We start from the raw sequence: 17,273 nt of genomic DNA, 5'->3' as shown, positions 1-17,273 counted from the left end.
TGGTTTAGTACATGCATTTTGGTCATGCCCTCGGCTTGATGACTATTGGGCACTGGTTTTTAAAATTATCAGTGAGGTTTTGGGGGTGACACCGAGACCTTGCCCGCTTATAGCTGTATTTGGTGTGGCAGATGGTGATTTGGGTTTAAATGCAAGCCAGTCGGATATCATTGCATTTACATCGCTATTGGCCCGTAGGAGAATTTTGCTGGTTTGGAAATCTGCCACTCCCCCAACTGCTGCTGCTTGGTTAGAAGATGTAATGTTTTTTCTGAAATTAGAAAAGATTAAATTCACTTTGAGGGCGTCTGTGAAAAAGTTCTATCCGAAATGGGGACCTTTCTTATCATATTTTGGGAGCCTTAAGGAATTACCTACTAGATGAGGGCATTTGATTGCACTTGGGAAGTTGCCTCCCACTTAACACGCCTATAATTTACCTCACAGAGTGGTTGATGAATTGTAACTATGAGTGTATTTTGGATCATCTGACATGTTGCAGATGTGTGTGAGCCGTCGGCTTGAAGTAGTGTGGGGGTATGGTTGTGAAATGTCCGTACTTGTATTTGTGAATTGTTGTTTTGTAAATATATTAGCTGCCATGATATGTTCAGGGAGGGCGAGTGGGGTGAGGTTTGTTTTGGGGGTACGATATTAAAGCAAAATGGAGGAAAATGTAATCCATTATATATTCTGTATTGTGTCATTCCTTCAATAAAAATTTAAAAAAAAATATGAAGCAAACAGTGGAACTCTGGGGTTAGGGGACACAAAACGCACATTGCAGAACTGCTTTAACACAGCGAGAATCAAAGCAAACATGCACCATCTTCAGAGATTTCATTCAGAATCTTCAGCCCCAAACACTGCTTGACTACCAGTCTGCCATCCAGGCAAAAGCCACACCTGGTGGTAATGTCTGATTTACCCTCAGAAACTCCCAGGCAGAGGTAAATTCAAGGAGTCAGATGCACAGGATTCCCTCAGAATCACCTGGAATTGAGGAATGTGCAGATTATAGAGCATGGTTGACCCATCGAGTCCAGTTCTTCAGGATCTGTACTCTATTACAGAGCAGGTGTTTGGGAGCTAATCAGAGGTTGGAGGACAGGGAAGGGAGTGAGGCAGGGGAAGGTCAAGTAGATGGGTTGGGGTTAGTTAAAGAAGTAGAAGCCTAATGGCCAAAGCCCTAGATCTAGGAGTCTGAAATTCACTGGGGAAGTCAGAGCTTAGAGGCCCAGAGGCTGTTCAAGTTTTGTTGCCTGTTATGTTGTGTTTTATTTTGCCGAGCATCGCGAGCATGTTATGTTGGTGCCAGAATGTGCAGTGACACTTACAGGTTACACCCAGCACATAGTTAGGCTGTGTTGGCTGTTAACACAAATACTGCATTTCACTGCATGTTTTGATGTACATGTAATAAATAAATGAATCTGATTCTGAAGAATACATCCAACTTAATGAATGCAATTTGACCAGGCTGCTAAGAGGCTAAGAGATAGGCCCTGTGACTAAGAAAGCCTCCAAACCATTATCAAGGCCCGGTTCGTGTGTCCAAGGCCTAAAACCTCCCCAAGGTTTTAGCATCCTATGCCATTTCACACCACTTTACTTCCCAAAGGTGGTGCATCTCAGGTACCAGCATGAATTCAGACTGGGTGTTTTCTGCTGACCCAAAATTGCACAGGAAATTGGGAACTCTGGATAATAAACTTGAGATCAATGTTTCAGACATTAGATAAGAATACCACCCACAGGCAGCATAAGTAGGCTGATCTGTCCTTCTCGGCAATTCAATAAGAAAATTGCTGATCCAACCTTCATTTTATTACTACCCTCCCCCCCATACCCTTCAATTCCCTTCTAGTAAAAACTGAGCGAATCTCTGCCTTAAAAGTATTCAATGGTTCAAAAGAAGGCCTGCGATACCAGGAGTAGACAAGCCAGGCCTAGTCGTTATTCCTTGGAACGTAGAGGAATTAGGGGGTGAGCTTATACATGTGCTTAAAATGATGAGAGACAGAGATAAGGAGGACAATAAATCTTCACCTCAGTGTAGGGAGTCCAAACTATGAGATGTAGATTTCAACTGAAGGAAAAGATTTTAAAGAGAGACCCAAGAGCAACCTTTTCCACACAGATGGTGGTGTATGCAATCAGCTGCCAGAGGAAGTGGTTGAGGCAAGTGCAGTAGTGTCATGTACGATGTACTTAGATAGGTACATGGAGGGTCCCTACCTGGAGGGATGTGGGCCAAAAGTAGGGAATTGGAACCAGCTGACTGTACAGTGGACGGGCTAGGCTGAAGGCCTGTATTTGTGCTCTATTGCTCTGTGATTCTAGTCCTGTTCTCCCCCACCCCCTCACACACCTCAGGCTGAGGCAATTCAGTCCAGCCCAAGTTCCAATGCACAAACAAGGTATGACTCCCAATCCTACCTTTTTTCTGTATCCTTTCCAAATACAGTAAAGATCCAATATTCAAGAACTCTCAGGAGTATGATAGTGGTGGAGTAGCAGATTTTCCTAACTACTGGATGCTACACTTATTAATACCCTATCACATTCATTTTTGAGTAGATACATATATAATGTAGTAGTATATTAATTTTCTAATGAACCCAGTGAATTCACAGGGAAGAGGAAATGTACATAAGCACTCCAAAACAGGCTCCAATCAGAAACCCAAAACTCTGGCTGCACACCTGGCCTGCACTCTGAACACCAGCTCACACTGCAGAAAAACATGTTGAATGATCAGGATTTCTCATTCAGGATAGATCAGCATCCATTCACTCTACCTCCCTTTAAAAGCCAATTCCAGCCTCCCTTTCAAGACCCCTGTGACAAATGCTTGGCATTAAAAGTAGACCTTAGTTATTGTAATGTAATTATAGAAGAAAAAAACATTCTCCCTCAATCAACAACTGCCAACTAATTCCCCAAGTAGTTTAAATCCACTCACAGTCAAATGTAAAACTTGCAATTTATGAAATAACTATCAAAGCAGCGGAATTTAGGTAAAAACCCAACTCACTCACAAATGCCCTTTAATGAAGAAATCTGACACCCACACCTAATCTGGCTACAGTTTCATACTGCCTTGCCATGCCCCAAGGGGCAAATTCAATGTGACCTTCACAGTGCTCCTGATGCACAAGGAAAATGTTTAAACATTTAATAAAATATTTAATCATCTGGAAACCCTCTACTGGCTCTTTATAAACACCCTGTTCCAACAAAATTAACTTGCCAACTTTCAAGTTTTCTTCGCAACTCTAACCTGGTATCTTTTCAGTTAATCTTTTGTTGTACATTCTCTATGCTTCCTTCAAATGGGGTTGACTCTTTCCCACACCCCCGCCCCAGTACACTCTGTACAGTGTGCAATTAGACCACTGTGGTCTAATTAATGATCGTCTCAACAGGATACATCTGCATAAAAAGATTCCCAAATTATTAACTCCACATGTGAAGCAAGGATGCAAAGATACACACACACACACACTCTCTAAGATTCAACCAATTAAATTGCTCAGTAACTATTATTTCCCCAGATATTTATTTCTGGAAGTTACCGTTTTCATTTCCTTGGAGACGGGAAGGCAGAGGATTCACTCGAGTGTCTCTGCCACTGCCTACAAGAAACCACTTAGTGAGTGATTAGTTGACTCATCTGCCCACTTCCCCTTCCAAAGTGCCTTACTTGTACTCGACATCGTCCTCCACTAGACAAGCTGGTGAGACAGCAGACACCACAAATGGAATGAGAAAGGCACACGTGGCCATGACCCATCGCCCAATGATGTAAGACTGACAACAAAACCTCTTTTCCATGACCAACCTTTGACACCCCCACACAGCTGAAGTTATGACTACATAGTTTTATTTAGTCAAAAGAAAGAAAAACAGATGCATTAGGGTTGTCTTTGTTAATATTGCCAGCCACTCTACCCGTTTCCAGTAGAAGTTCTGCACCAGTAACATGCATCAACGTGGGTAGAGGGGTACTGTGGCTCTTAACTTACTGAAGTAATCCAGAACTAACAGTCCATAAGGCAAAGTTCAACTGTGGCAACTACAGAATTAATATTCCGTTCTTATTCAGATAGCTTTTTAAAAAAATACTAGTCATGAGTAATGAGGAAGATAAAAACTAGATTAACAACAAAAGCCCATCTGGTTCAGGGAAGGAAATCTTCTATTTTTGTCCTGTCCAGCCAATTATGCTTCTGTCATGGTGATTATCCATTATAAAGAGTCTCTCGTGGAGATAGTCAGTGGGAGATTCGGGGGTAATAATGGGTTTGAGAGATGAGGTGGTAATAAAGGGGGATTAATGGGGTTGTTGTGAGCTGGCATAGAATTGGTGGGCTGATTGGCCTCCCTCAATGTTATCTGCTGATATGAAGTGTTGAAACTATAAGCAATTCAAAACCGGCCACTGCGGATGACTTGTGCATGGTTTTCAGAAAAGGCCAAACTAGCCACCCAGTGCAATGGCATTTCAGGCAATAAAGCTTGCTGTGTACTTCCCACTTTTCTGAGAAGTGGATCAGTAAAATAATGCCTAACCACCAGTTTTCTTTAAAAAAAATGTTTTTGCATATCAAATACCTTGGGACATGTATAGTGCTTTTAATGACTTCAGGACACCCCAAAGAAATTCTCATCTAATCTACTTCTGGAATGTTATGTTATAACCTGGAGTAGAACATTGGGCTCCAAGCTTTTGAAAAAAACAAATTCAAAGTACATTTGTTATCAAAGTATGTATGCAGTTTACAATAGGAGATTCGTCTTTCCAGCAGGCAGCCACCAAAGAAAGAAAACCATGGAACCCGTTCAAAGAATAAACATCACCACCTACCCCCCTCCCCCTCCCCACCAGCAAAAATCAAATTGCACAAATGGCATCAACAAACAAAAAGAGCAAAAACCACAGAATATAAAACAAAATCAAAAGAGTCCAGACATATCCAGTTCAGCTCAGTGTTCGTTATCTGCAGGCCACCCAGGTCTCTGGTACCACCCTTTGACTTTCACACATTCCGATTGGTTTTAATAACGAGAACCAGGTCTCTGGTACCACCCCCTAACAGTCACATGGCACGACTGGTTTTAATAATGGACGGATAAATAAAGCCCAGCAAAGTATTACTGCCCAAAGTCCCCTTCTATCCAAAGTCCGCTTTTATTGAGAAGGCAGATGAAGCCTAATTTCACATGACAGAAAGCAAATGCTTGCAGTTAGTTCCATTTTTAACCCCGCAGCCTACCTTTCTGTGCACAACCAATTGAATCATTAGCACCTACATCAGAATGATGTGAAAAATCAAGTTTTACTGATATTCAAGTACTGTTATTCATTGGGGGGAGTCTGATGTGCTAGATATTTCCAGCACCTAATGATTCATTTAATTAAGATTCAAAATAAATCTAATTTCTCAGAATTAAATCCCCAGAATCAAATTGCTTCCAGTCCTAGATTTTAAAAGGTGGTGCAAAATTACAGGTAGAGGGGCAGCAACAGTAACCTAGTAGCATAGTGGTTAGCACAATGGTTTATAGCACAGGCGATCTAGGTTCAATTCTCACTGCTGTCTGTAAAGAGTTTGTACGCTCTCCCCGTGTCTGTGAGGAGTTTGTACTCTCTCCCCGTGTCTGTGAGGAGTTTGTACGCTCTCCCCGTGTCTGTGAGGAGTTTGTACGCTCTCCCCGCATCTGTGAGGAGCTTGTACTCTCTCCCCGCGTCTGTGAGGAGTTTGTACGCTCTCCCCGTGTCTGTGAGGAGTTTGTACGCTCTCCCTGTGACTGCACAGGTTTCCTTCCACAGTCCAAAGCTGGTGTGTTAGTTTATTCATTGTAAATTGTCCAGTGATTAGTCTAAGATTAAAATTGGGGAATTGCTGGGCGGTGCAGCTCAAAGGGCCGGAAAGGTCTACTCCGTACTATATCTCAATAAATAAATTATTTTATTTTACCCGTAATCTCCCAAACTTTTCTCAATTCAGGAATTTTCAAGGCTTCACTTAAAATCTTGCAGATGTGTAAGGAAATTGCCCTGGTTGGTTCCAATTCAGGTAGGGGAAAATGTGTATTTATTCAAATTGGAAAGCATCTGCGGGTATCTCAACATGATCGCTGCAGGGCTTCAAACTATTCATTACATTATTAATGATTTGGACATCACAACTGTAAACCATGCAACTAAAACTGCGGATAATGTAGTGCGCTCAGTAACATAGATTGGGACAGAGGATTTCAATAGCTTCAAATGACAGGTCAAAGTATCCGACATAGCCCGTATGCCAAAAAGCACGGGTCAAAAAAAACCTGCAGTGGTCAAATTAATTAAAACAAAGGAAATTAGTTTTTACAGAACGGAAAACTTGAGCACACACAGCTCAGCAGCACCTACAGCAAACCAGTAAGGAATTCTGGGAACCTAGCCTGCAGATCTCCAGGTCTCTGGGGGTTAAATTACAAATGAATAAATAATAAAATGCTAGAGTAACTCAGCAGGTCAGGCAACATCTGTGAGGGGCAAAGGGACAGTTTTTCATGTTGAGACCCTGCGTCAGGCCTGAGGATGTAAATGGGAGATGGAGGCAAGGCAGGAGCTGCTAGGCAATAGGTGACTTAAGGCAAGGAGAGGGTTAGTGGCAGATTGATATACTGTAGCATCAGCAAGATGTACTACGCTTACATTTATTTGCACTGAGGCCCAAGTATAAATCTACAATTATAGTACGCAGAAAGAAACCCAGTAATACAACAAGAATCTTGAGAACAAGTGAACAAATGCAAGAACAAGAGTGGGCAGGACATGCAGCTGGCATAGGCACCATGGCCAAGTGACCTTCTCCTGCAGTGTGCAGTTTTCAAGAGCTCCCAGGAAGCTCAAAGTGAAAGGGGCTCATGATAGTGAATGAATCTTTTATTTTCCAGCAGTTGGGTGTTCTCACCAAATCACCCACATGAGGTTCAGCATATTTCAACCTCATCACCCAAGAGGATTTTCTACCTCCCATGAGGGTGGCAAACGGGTGACTTTTCATTTTGGAGCCTCAGCCAGTAGGTAGTGTTGTTACACTGAAAACTTACGAAACAGTGGCCATTAACAGTGACAGCTTCTTAAATGAATAAAGGGGTTTATGTCTTTTCCACAGCCAAAGGGAAAAATGAAGCAAACATATGAATTAGATGTAGTGGGCCAGTTGGTCCCTTCATCTGCTCCAGTATTTAAGATCACGACTAATCTCACTCTTGGCCTGCTTTGTTATAATTAGATCATTACTGACCTGATTGTATCTGTAACAGCAGATTCTTTCTACACATGGTAACTTTTCCTCTCTCTCGCTTATGAAGTCTAATTCTGCCTTAAACTTTTCCAAGGCTCTGTCCACTGCCCTTTTAAAAATTGGAGCTCCAAAGACTCACAGCCTTCCAAGGGCGGCCCCTTATTTTTAAACAATGACTCCCAGCTGCAGGTTCTGACACAAAAGGAAATATCCTCTCCACCCTGTCAAGAACTCCCCCCAGGATCCCTATAGTGAGAATACCGCTTCATCGACCTTCGTTTACAAGTCAGTCAATCACTGTGGAGTAGCAGATGCTTCTCGCACAAGGTAACAACAAAAGTTTGGACACTCACAAATACTGCACTAGGAAAGTTTATTGAAAGACTACCTCCACATTAGGGGAGAGATACAAAACCCATCTTCAGATTATCACTACCATGTCTAGTTCAAATGAAAAAGCTGTGTGGACCCAATTGCAAGATGTCAGCCTTCATAATTTTCTGCGGGGGCACCAAACTGAAAGACCCTCTCCGATGCCCGACCAAGAGCTGCCAAAACTCATTCAGTATGCAAGTCTGAGGCATAATGGAATAAGATACAGCTGAGATTCCAGCACCACGGGAGGTGAGAAGACATGTAACAAGCGATAAATCACATCAAGAGCAATCCACTAGAAAATAATAATCTTCTGATGCTTACATGTTAAACTATTAACTGGATTTAATACACAAAACAATCTTGTTCTTCAAATTACAGACTTACATGAAAAGGTTATAAAACAATAAAAATCAAATACATGGATGATTATGAAATAATATTGAAATGAATCCAAATAACTTCAAATTTTATTCACATTTATTCCTTTCTAATCTGCAAGTTTATTCATTTGGTTCTACAAATAGGTTAATGCCACTAAGGCTCAACTTAGTCACAACAAGAATTATTCCGCAAACGGGCATCAAATTCTCCCATGAGATTAAAAAAAAACTCATCTACTGGACTCCCAATTTCTCCCTCAGTACGATAACGAAATCCAAAATGGACAAATTATCCAGACGACGAGGACTGAATACCCATTCATTCCGCTAACAAAAGGCATAGAACCATGCTAGTTTAAGGGACTCGGAGTTTGTATGTTCTCCCTGTGACCATGTGGGTTTCCTCCCACATTCCAAAGACATACCATTTGGTAGGTCAACTGATCATTGAAAACTGTCCCATAAATAGGTTTGGGTTAAATCAGAGGTTACTAAGGCCGACTCTGCACTGTATCTCAATCAAAGAATAAATAATGTATCAAGATACAACCTCTTCTCCCACTAAGATTGGACAGTCATAGAAATCATTTGAAGTACATGAAACTAACATCTTTGCTGAAAATATTACCTCGACAGCTGAGGAAAACAAGGAATTTTGTTTTTAAAGCACCAACACATTTCTTCCAGTTCCATCCTCACCCCCTAGGCTGCGACAATATCTGCCCTCCACCCCCACCCCCAAGCACGTAGGTAAACTGACTCCCTCCCCCCCAATGCACACAATCACGAAACCTATGTAACTCCATTCTATTTCAGTTGATATGTGCACTTGACTGTCCTCTTCTCCGAGTGGCTCATAGCATCAAGAACAGGACTTGCCAGGAAAAGTGGGATCTTCCAGTGGCCAATCATTTCCATTCCATTTCCCATTCCCATTCCAACCTATCAGTCCATGGCCTCCTCTACTGTCAGTTGGAAGAGTAGCACCTTATATTCCACCTGGGTAGCCTCCAATCTGATGGCGTAAACTTTGATTTCTCGAGCTTCTGGTAATGGTTCTCTCCCCCACCCCCCCCCCCAACTTCACTATTCCCATTTCTCCCTCTCACCTCATCTCCTTACTTGCCCATCACCTCCCTCTGCAGCTCCTCCCCCTTTTCTTTCTTCCATGGCCTTCTGTCCTCTCCTATCAGATTCTCCCTTCTCCAGCCCAGTATCTCTTTATCAACAATCAATCTTTCAGCAATCAACCTCCCAGCTCTTTAGTTCTTGTGATCCTTCCTCCCACCTTCTTACTCTGACTTATCTTTTTTCCCAGTCCTAATGAAGGGTCTTACCCCCAAAACGTCAACTGTACTCAACATGCTGCCTGGCCTGCTGAGTTCCTCCAGCTTTTTGTGTGTTGCTAGGATTAAATGCGTACAAGATTGTGAACGAAGAGAGTTTATGATTAAAAAATACAACTGCACCTCAGTTTCTTGGCACAGAAGAGATTACACTCCATTAACCAAATGGATTTGGCTTTGTTCTGTGACGTACCCAACATAGCAACGTAACAGCTGAATATACACAGATCTACCAGCTCCTAAAGGATGAATCAAGGGCACTTTTATCTCCTTTATACTTTCAGATTCATGGCTAATCTTTAATCCAAGCTAAACGTGAACTCCAGGGTTTACAATGAGGGATGCCTAACTGGACCACAACTCAAGTTATCAACTGGTCTTGGGGCCAAATTGCTGGTATCAATAGCTCATTTTAGACTCTTTTGCCAATTGGCCTCAGTATTCAGTCTCCACAAATAGAAATTCAGAGTAAAAAGTAAATACAACATTACAGCTCAACAAAACGGGCATAGAGTCCAGTTTAAATAACAGAACGGTACAGTACAGGAACAGACCCTGTGACAATTTTGTTGGCTGAATTAATTAAGATAATGTCACCTAATCCCTTCTGCCTGCACACGTAACATATCCCTTCAATCCCTGTAAATTAATCTACCTATCCAAAAGCCTCTTAAATTCCTCCACCACTACCCCAAGCATTCCAGATACCTACCATTCCGTATGGAGTGGGGGGGGGGGGCCTGCAGCACACGTCTCCTTTGAATTTATTCTCTCTCACCTTAAATCCACACCCTTTATTGTCTGTATGTACGAGACATTTTGATCCTGGGAAAAAGATATTCGCAAGTGGGTCGATTTTGCTGGCTCCCCTGCAATGTTCACTCCATCTCTTAGTGACACCGAGGCTGTAAGATGGCCCCAGAAGTGCTTCGCAGTGATTTGCCCCACTGATATGATGAACTGAGACCGAGGTTTGGGCCTACTCCGGGGATTCAGATCGAGGGGCTCAATTTGCTTCGGAATGCTATTGCTCACTTCTATTGCTTTGTGTAATTTGTGGTTTTTTTCCTCTTTCTCTGAGCATTGGGGTTAGTTGGGTTCTTTCAGGTTTCTTGTTTTGAGGGTGCCTGAGAGCAGATGAATCTCAAGGTTGCATAATTTATACAGTCTGTGATAATAAATGTACCTTAGTACATAAATTTATGCCTCTTCATTTTACAAACTTCTGCGAGGTCTGGAGAGGTTCTCAGTCTCTGGTGCTCCAGAGCAAACAATGTAAAGACTTTAAAGTGGAGTTTTTATTCTGAAGAAATAAGGTGCCTTTAAAAGTTTGGTGGAATGATTTACACCATACTGATGCACACAGGATGCCAGGCTACACCAAATTTTTAGTGTGCCATTGAGTCAGAGGAAGGGTGTAGGAGGAAGATGGTGGGGTAGGAGGGAGTGGGAGGGCAGAGCAGCAGAACAATTTGCATGGTGCGGAACGAAGGGCGAAGGCCCTACTCCGTATTGCATCTCAATTAAAGAAGCAAACAAGTATAAGAGAGGGGGCAACTGCATAGGCAAAGACAAATACTATTTGTGTTCTGCTGTATGGCTAGATATCAGACTGCTGATTTTTCTTTTAAAATCTGAATTGTTCAACATGTCCACACACTGCTGATCCTTTCCCCCAAACGCATCTGCAGATGATAAATGGCTGAAACACTCAAAGTAGGACAATAATTACAGTTTCAGTTCTGCGAAGGAAAACAATTCTGTTGTGCTATAACCCAGGGAGAAAGTCACGTGTAGATGAACATTCCCTTCAAATTTGTTCATGCAAATATACCAGCTATCTCTGGAAGCCAATGTCAGCCTTTGCTATCAGACAAAGATACTGAAAACGAAGGCGGAATGCAGTTTTGAAGTTTATCTCTTGCCATCACTCAACCGCAACAGTATAATGGTGCAGGATGTCAATATCCTTTGGAGACAAGAGCAACCAGTCATCACATAGGTCCATAGAGCAGAGGATACCCTGCTGAGAGGCAGCAAGGGGACTGCAAGTAATTGGACTTGGCTTCTCTCCGCTTCAGCCTCCAAATGCCAAGATCGTACCAAAAGAATTAGAAATACTCCACCTTACATAATCAAAATGATGTCACTTGGAAACAGTGGAACTATATACTTAAATCCATGTCAGGAAGTGCAGGATTGAGGAAATTATACATTTTCATTTCGCATTTCCTTCTGCACCATTGTCGATTGCATTTATTGTTGTATTTATAACTAACATGATTGCTGTTTATTCTTTGACTTTCACACGAGGAATTCAATTGCACGCTGGTGTATATGACAATAAACCAGTCAATTCAAATTGGTAAAAATCCACAAGTCTATTGAGTTTGCATTCAAGTTAGATAGCGCCCTACCTAAAGCAGAAACAAAAGCACTGAAGTCAAGTGAATTTTCCAAAGACTTCAATTTAGCTTGGAAAAGTCACTGAGCCATACTGCCATTGGCCTTCTCCCATTACAGCTGCCACATCTCAGCCTTCTCCAACACAATGATCCAAGTTTCCCTTTGGAGTGCCTTGCTTCAGGATTTGAATTGATGTCACCATGTTTTAGGTTTTCTTCACACATGTAAGCCTCCTCTCCATCTTGTCCAACCCATTCATAATTTGTAAGTCCTCTCAGATCATCTCAGAGTCTTCTGAAGAACATAACTTTGTCCAGTCGTACAATCTATTAAGTCCTGTTGACTTATAAAAGAATCCCCCCCCCCACTTCATTGTTTACATCCACTTTTATGGTGTGAAACATTATAGCTATACATGACAGGAAATAATTACCTAAATCTAATGGAAGTTGAAGAAACCATTGCAACTTTTTGACTCTATTCCCTCTGGACAAAATCTAGTAAGTCAAAAGCAGTTCCAGTGAAGTTGCTGACTTTTGTTGTTTTGCAATCCAAACACAACTGAATTCTTTGATTTGTTTGTATTGCTTTTAAAGTGCATCACATCACATTCACACACGAAAATTCATGGCCATCAACTTCATACATGAACTTTATTTTGCACTCCACATCTGACCTGTGCTTTTTATTTTAAACTTTCACCAACCACAGTAAATTCCTTTTGTAATTTTCCAAAATGTCCTGCAGTATTGTATAAATTCTTCTTTAGTTACTTACCAAATATTTGTGTGTGTCAGATTTGGGTGGAGTCAGTACTTGTAAGTGTTACCAATCCAAAATCATTAATCCAAAAGAAAAATACTGCAAATCTTGGAAACAAGGACCAAAACAAAAAGTGCTGGAAGCAGTCAGCAGCAAGACAAACATTCTCAGAGAAGATATCACAGCAAACATAAAAAGGATCATTGAAGGGAAATATCTTTACAACATCTTCCTGCAGCAAGTTTTCAAAACAAAGGAGGTCAATAATATCAGTGGAGTATTAAATCTATTAAGCAGTTATCATGACCCATTAACATGGTAAGGTTTAGCACATTATTAACCTTGGCAATATTATGTAAAAGTATGATGTCCTAATGGAATTCCAATCATAACCACCATGGCCGCCATAATGAAATAACTCCATAGATTAATTCTCAAAGAGTAATGAGATAAAAGGGATGACCATGTTTCTTTTGTCACAGCTATTGTTTGCTCTGCCAAATACTTCCAACTTTTTTATTGCAGATTTCCAGCATCTGTGGTACTTCTCTGCAAAAAGTAAACTGAGCGAAAGCTCCTTTTGAAGAAATGGAAGTACAAGTCATCGAAGCCACAAATACCCAGTTCAGATTGCAAAGCAAATTACAGAAATACATCAAATGTTTCAAAGATTTTGTAGAAATATAATCCAAAACCTCCAAGTTCCAAAATTTCCTATGAACTAAATACATAAAATAATTTAAACGCAAACAACAGGAATTCTGCAGATGCTGGAAATTCAAGCAACATACATCAAAGTTGCTGGTGAACGCAGCAGGCCAGGCAGCATCTATAGGAAGAGGCGCAGTCGACGTTTCAGGCCGAGACCCTTCGTCAGGACTAACTGAAGGAAGAGTGAGTAAGGGATTTGCATCTCCCCCTCCCCCTCCAGCTTTCAAATCCCTTACTCACTCTTCCTTCAGTTAGTCCTGACGAAGGGTCTCGGCCTGAAACGTCGACTGCGCCTCTTCCTATAGATGCTGCCTGGCCTGCTGCGTTCACCAGCAACTTTGATGTATGTTACATAAAATAATTTTGTAGGTGCATTGTCCACAGGAAAACCCAAACCACCATCTCTTATCATACCTCTTGCTTTATTTTGCTTTAATCAATTATCTTAACCAGGTTCCACTCAACGGACAAAGATGTAGCTGATATAGAAAAACTGAAGACTTCCTTCCCAACTAAACACATTTTTGTGTTGACAACGAACCTTCATTTAGTAACCTAGATACTTGAACTTTATAGAGAATTGCTATCCAATTAAACTTATTTACATATATTCAGGAGGGATAGACATGAAGGAAGGGGAGGGGAGGTGGGGTGGCGTTGCTGGTTAAAAAAGAGATTAACACAGTAGAAAGGAAGGACATAAGCCGGGAAGATGTGGAATCGATATGGGTAGAGCTGCGTAACACTAAGGGGCAGAAGACGCTGGTGGGAGTTGTGTACAGGCCACCTAACAGTAGTAGTGAGGTCGGAGATGGTATTAAACAGGAAATTAGAAATGTGTGCAATAAAGGAACAGCAGTTATAATGGGTGACTTCAATCTACATGTAGACTGGGTGAACCAAATTGGTAAAGGTGCTGAGGAAGAGGATTTCTTGGAATGTATGCGGGATGGTTTTTTGAACCAACATGTCGAGGAACCGACTAGAGAGCAGGCTATTCTGGACTGGGTTTTGAGCAATGAGGAAGGGTTAATTAGCGATCTTGTCGTGAGAGGCCCCTTGGGTAAGAGTGACCATAATATGGTGGAATTCTTCATTAACATGGAGAGTGACATAGTTAATTCAGAAACAAAGGTTCTGAACTTAAAGAGGGGTAACTTTGAAGGTATGAGTCGTGAATTAGCTAAGATAGACTGGCAAATGACACTTAAAGGATTGACGGTGGATATGCAATGGCAGGCATTTAAAGGTTGCATGGATGAACTACAACAATTGTTCATCCCAGTTTGGCAAAAGAATAAATCAAGGAAGGTAGTGCACCCGTGGCTGACAAGAGAAATTAGGGATAGTATCAATTCCAAAGAAGTAGCATACAAATTAGCCAGAGAAAGTGGCTCACCTGAGGACTGGGAGAAATTCAGAGTTCAGCAGAGGAGGACAAAGGGCTTAATTAGGAAGGGGAAAAAAGATTATGAGAGAAAACTGGCAGAGAACATAAAAACGGACTGTAAAAGCTTTTATAGATATGTAAAAAGGAAAAGACTGATAAAGACAAATGTAGGTCCCCTGCAGACAGAAACAGGTGAATTGATTATGGGGAGCAAGGACATGGCAGACCAATTGAATAATTACTTTGGTTCTGTCTTCACTAAGGAGGACATAAATAATCTTCCAGAAATAGTAAGGGACAGAGAGTCCAGTGAGATGGAGGAACTGAGTGAAATACATGTTAGTAGGGAAGTGGTGTTAGGTAAATTGAAGGGATTGAAGGCAGATAAATCCCCAGGGCCAGATGGTCTGCATCCCAGAGTGCTTAAGGAAGTAGCCCAAGAAATAGTGGATGCATTAGTGATAATTTTTCAAAACTCGTTAGATTCTGGACTAGTTCCTGAGGATTGGAGGGTGGCTAATGTAACCCCACTTTTTAAAAAAGGAGGGAGAGAGAAACCGGGGAATTATAGGCCGGTTAGCCTAACGTCGGTGGTGGGGAAACTGCTGGAGTCAGTTATCAAGGATGTGATAACAGCACATTTGGAAAGCGGTGAAATGATCGGACAAAGTCAGCATGGATTTGTGAAAGGAAAATCATGTCTGACGAATCTCATAGAATTTTTTGAGGATGTAACTAGTAGAGTGGATAGGGGAGAACCAGTGGATGTGGTATATTTGGATTTTCAAAAGGCTTTTGACAAGGTCCCACACAGGAGATTAGTGTGCAAACTTAAAGCACACGGTATTGGGGGTAAGGTATTGGTGTGGGTGGAGAATTGGTTAGCAGACAGGAAGCAAAGAGTGGGAATAAACGGGACCTTTTCAGAATGGCAGGCGGTGACTAGTGGGGTACCGCAAGGCTCAGTGCTGGGACCCCAGTTGTTTACAATATATATTAATGACTTGGATGAGGGAATTAAATGCAGCATCTCCAAGTTTGCGGATGACACGAAGCTGGGTGGCAGTGTTAGCAGTGAGGAGGATGCTAAGAGGATGCAGGGTGACTTGGATAGGTTGGGTGAGTGGGCAAACTCATGGCAGATGCAATTTAATGTGAATAAATGTGAAGTTATCCACTTTGGTGGCAAAAATAGGAAAACAGATTATTATCTGAATGGTGGCCGATTAGGAAAAGGGGAGGTGCAACGAGACCTGGGTGTCATTATACACCAGTCATTGAAAGTGGGCATGCAGGTACAGCAGGCGGTGAAAAAGGCGAACGGTATGCTGGCATTTATAGCGAGAGGATTCGAGTACAGGAGCAGGGAGGTACTACTGCAGTTGTACAAGGCCTTGGTGAGACCACACCTGGAGTATTGTGTGCAGTTTTGGTCCCCTAATCTGAGGAAAGACATCTTTGCCATAGAGGGAGTATAAAGAAGGTTCACCAGATTGATTCCTGGGATGGCAGGTCTTTCATATGAAGAAAGACTGGATGAACTGGGCTTGTACTCGTTGGAATTTAGAAGATTGAGGGGGGATCTGATTGAAACGTATAAGATCCTAAAGGGATTGGACAGGCTAGATGCGGGAAGATTGTTCCCGATGTTGGGGAGGTCCAGAACGAGGGGTCACAGTTTGAGGATAGAGGGGAAGCCTTTTAGGACCGAGATTAGGAAAAACTTCTTCACACAGAGAGTGGTGAATCTGTGGAATTCTCTGCCACAGCAAACTGTTGAGGCCGGTTCATTGGCTGTGTTTAAGAGGAAGTTAGATATGGCCCTTGTGGCTACAGGGGTCAGGGGGTATGGAGGGAAGGCTGGGTTCTGAGTTGGATGATCAGCCATGATCATAATAAATGGCGGTGCAGGCTCGAAGGGCCGAATGGCCTACTCCTGCACCTATTTTCTATGTTTCTATGTTTCTATATAAATTGGTACAGTTAGCAAGATAAAAGAGAAGAAATATCACTGAAGAGCAGCCTCAAGCTACCAAAGCATTTGAGCTGGGAAAGTCTGATGCTGCAGATTTTCTTGGGAAGAATCAGAAAGGAAGTGAGAAAGATATAATGACTCACAACGCTTCTATCATTTCCATTTTAGATACGAAACCCTATCCAAATGTTTTGGAATGGCAGCAGTGTGCCAATTCGACAACAATCATTCTTGTTTTCACACCCTACACCAGAACTCATTACCACTACAATCCCAGATTTGGAATATAGAAGGGTATACTATCTGAGGCTGATTTATCGGAGATGAATGAAACCCATCTAATTCAAAGCAGAAGGGCTGCATAGTACACTTGAATTAGGACTCCCAAAGTCCTGAGTTCAATCCTGACCTAGGATGCTGTCTGAGCACAATTTAAACATTCTCATGGAGAATACATGCGCTTCTTTTGAGAGCACCTTCTATGATTCTAAACATGTTCTGCTAGGTTAAATGGCTGTGGTAAATTACCCCTCAGCATAGGCAAGTGGCAAAAGCATCAAAGGGCAGCTGATAGGCATGTGTGTAAGACCAAGTTGCAGAGCCACACGGAGAAAGGGATTA

At 41.9% G+C, this 17,273-nt stretch overlaps 1 protein-coding gene across 1 annotated transcript in view; it reads right to left on the bottom strand.

Moving 5' to 3' along the window:
• The window catches only part of LOC134358046 (protein Jumonji-like), a 375,614-nt gene that overhangs the window by 190,246 nt on the left and 168,095 nt on the right, over window positions 1-17,273 (bottom strand). The window lies entirely within an intron of this gene.

This window comes from Mobula hypostoma, chromosome 17 (genome assembly GCF_963921235.1).
Source record: "Mobula hypostoma chromosome 17, sMobHyp1.1, whole genome shotgun sequence".
Lineage (NCBI taxonomy): Eukaryota > Metazoa > Chordata > Chondrichthyes > Myliobatiformes > Myliobatidae > Mobula > Mobula hypostoma.
Note: the sequence above shows the minus strand (reverse complement) of the source record. Positions and strands in the feature narration are given on the sequence as shown.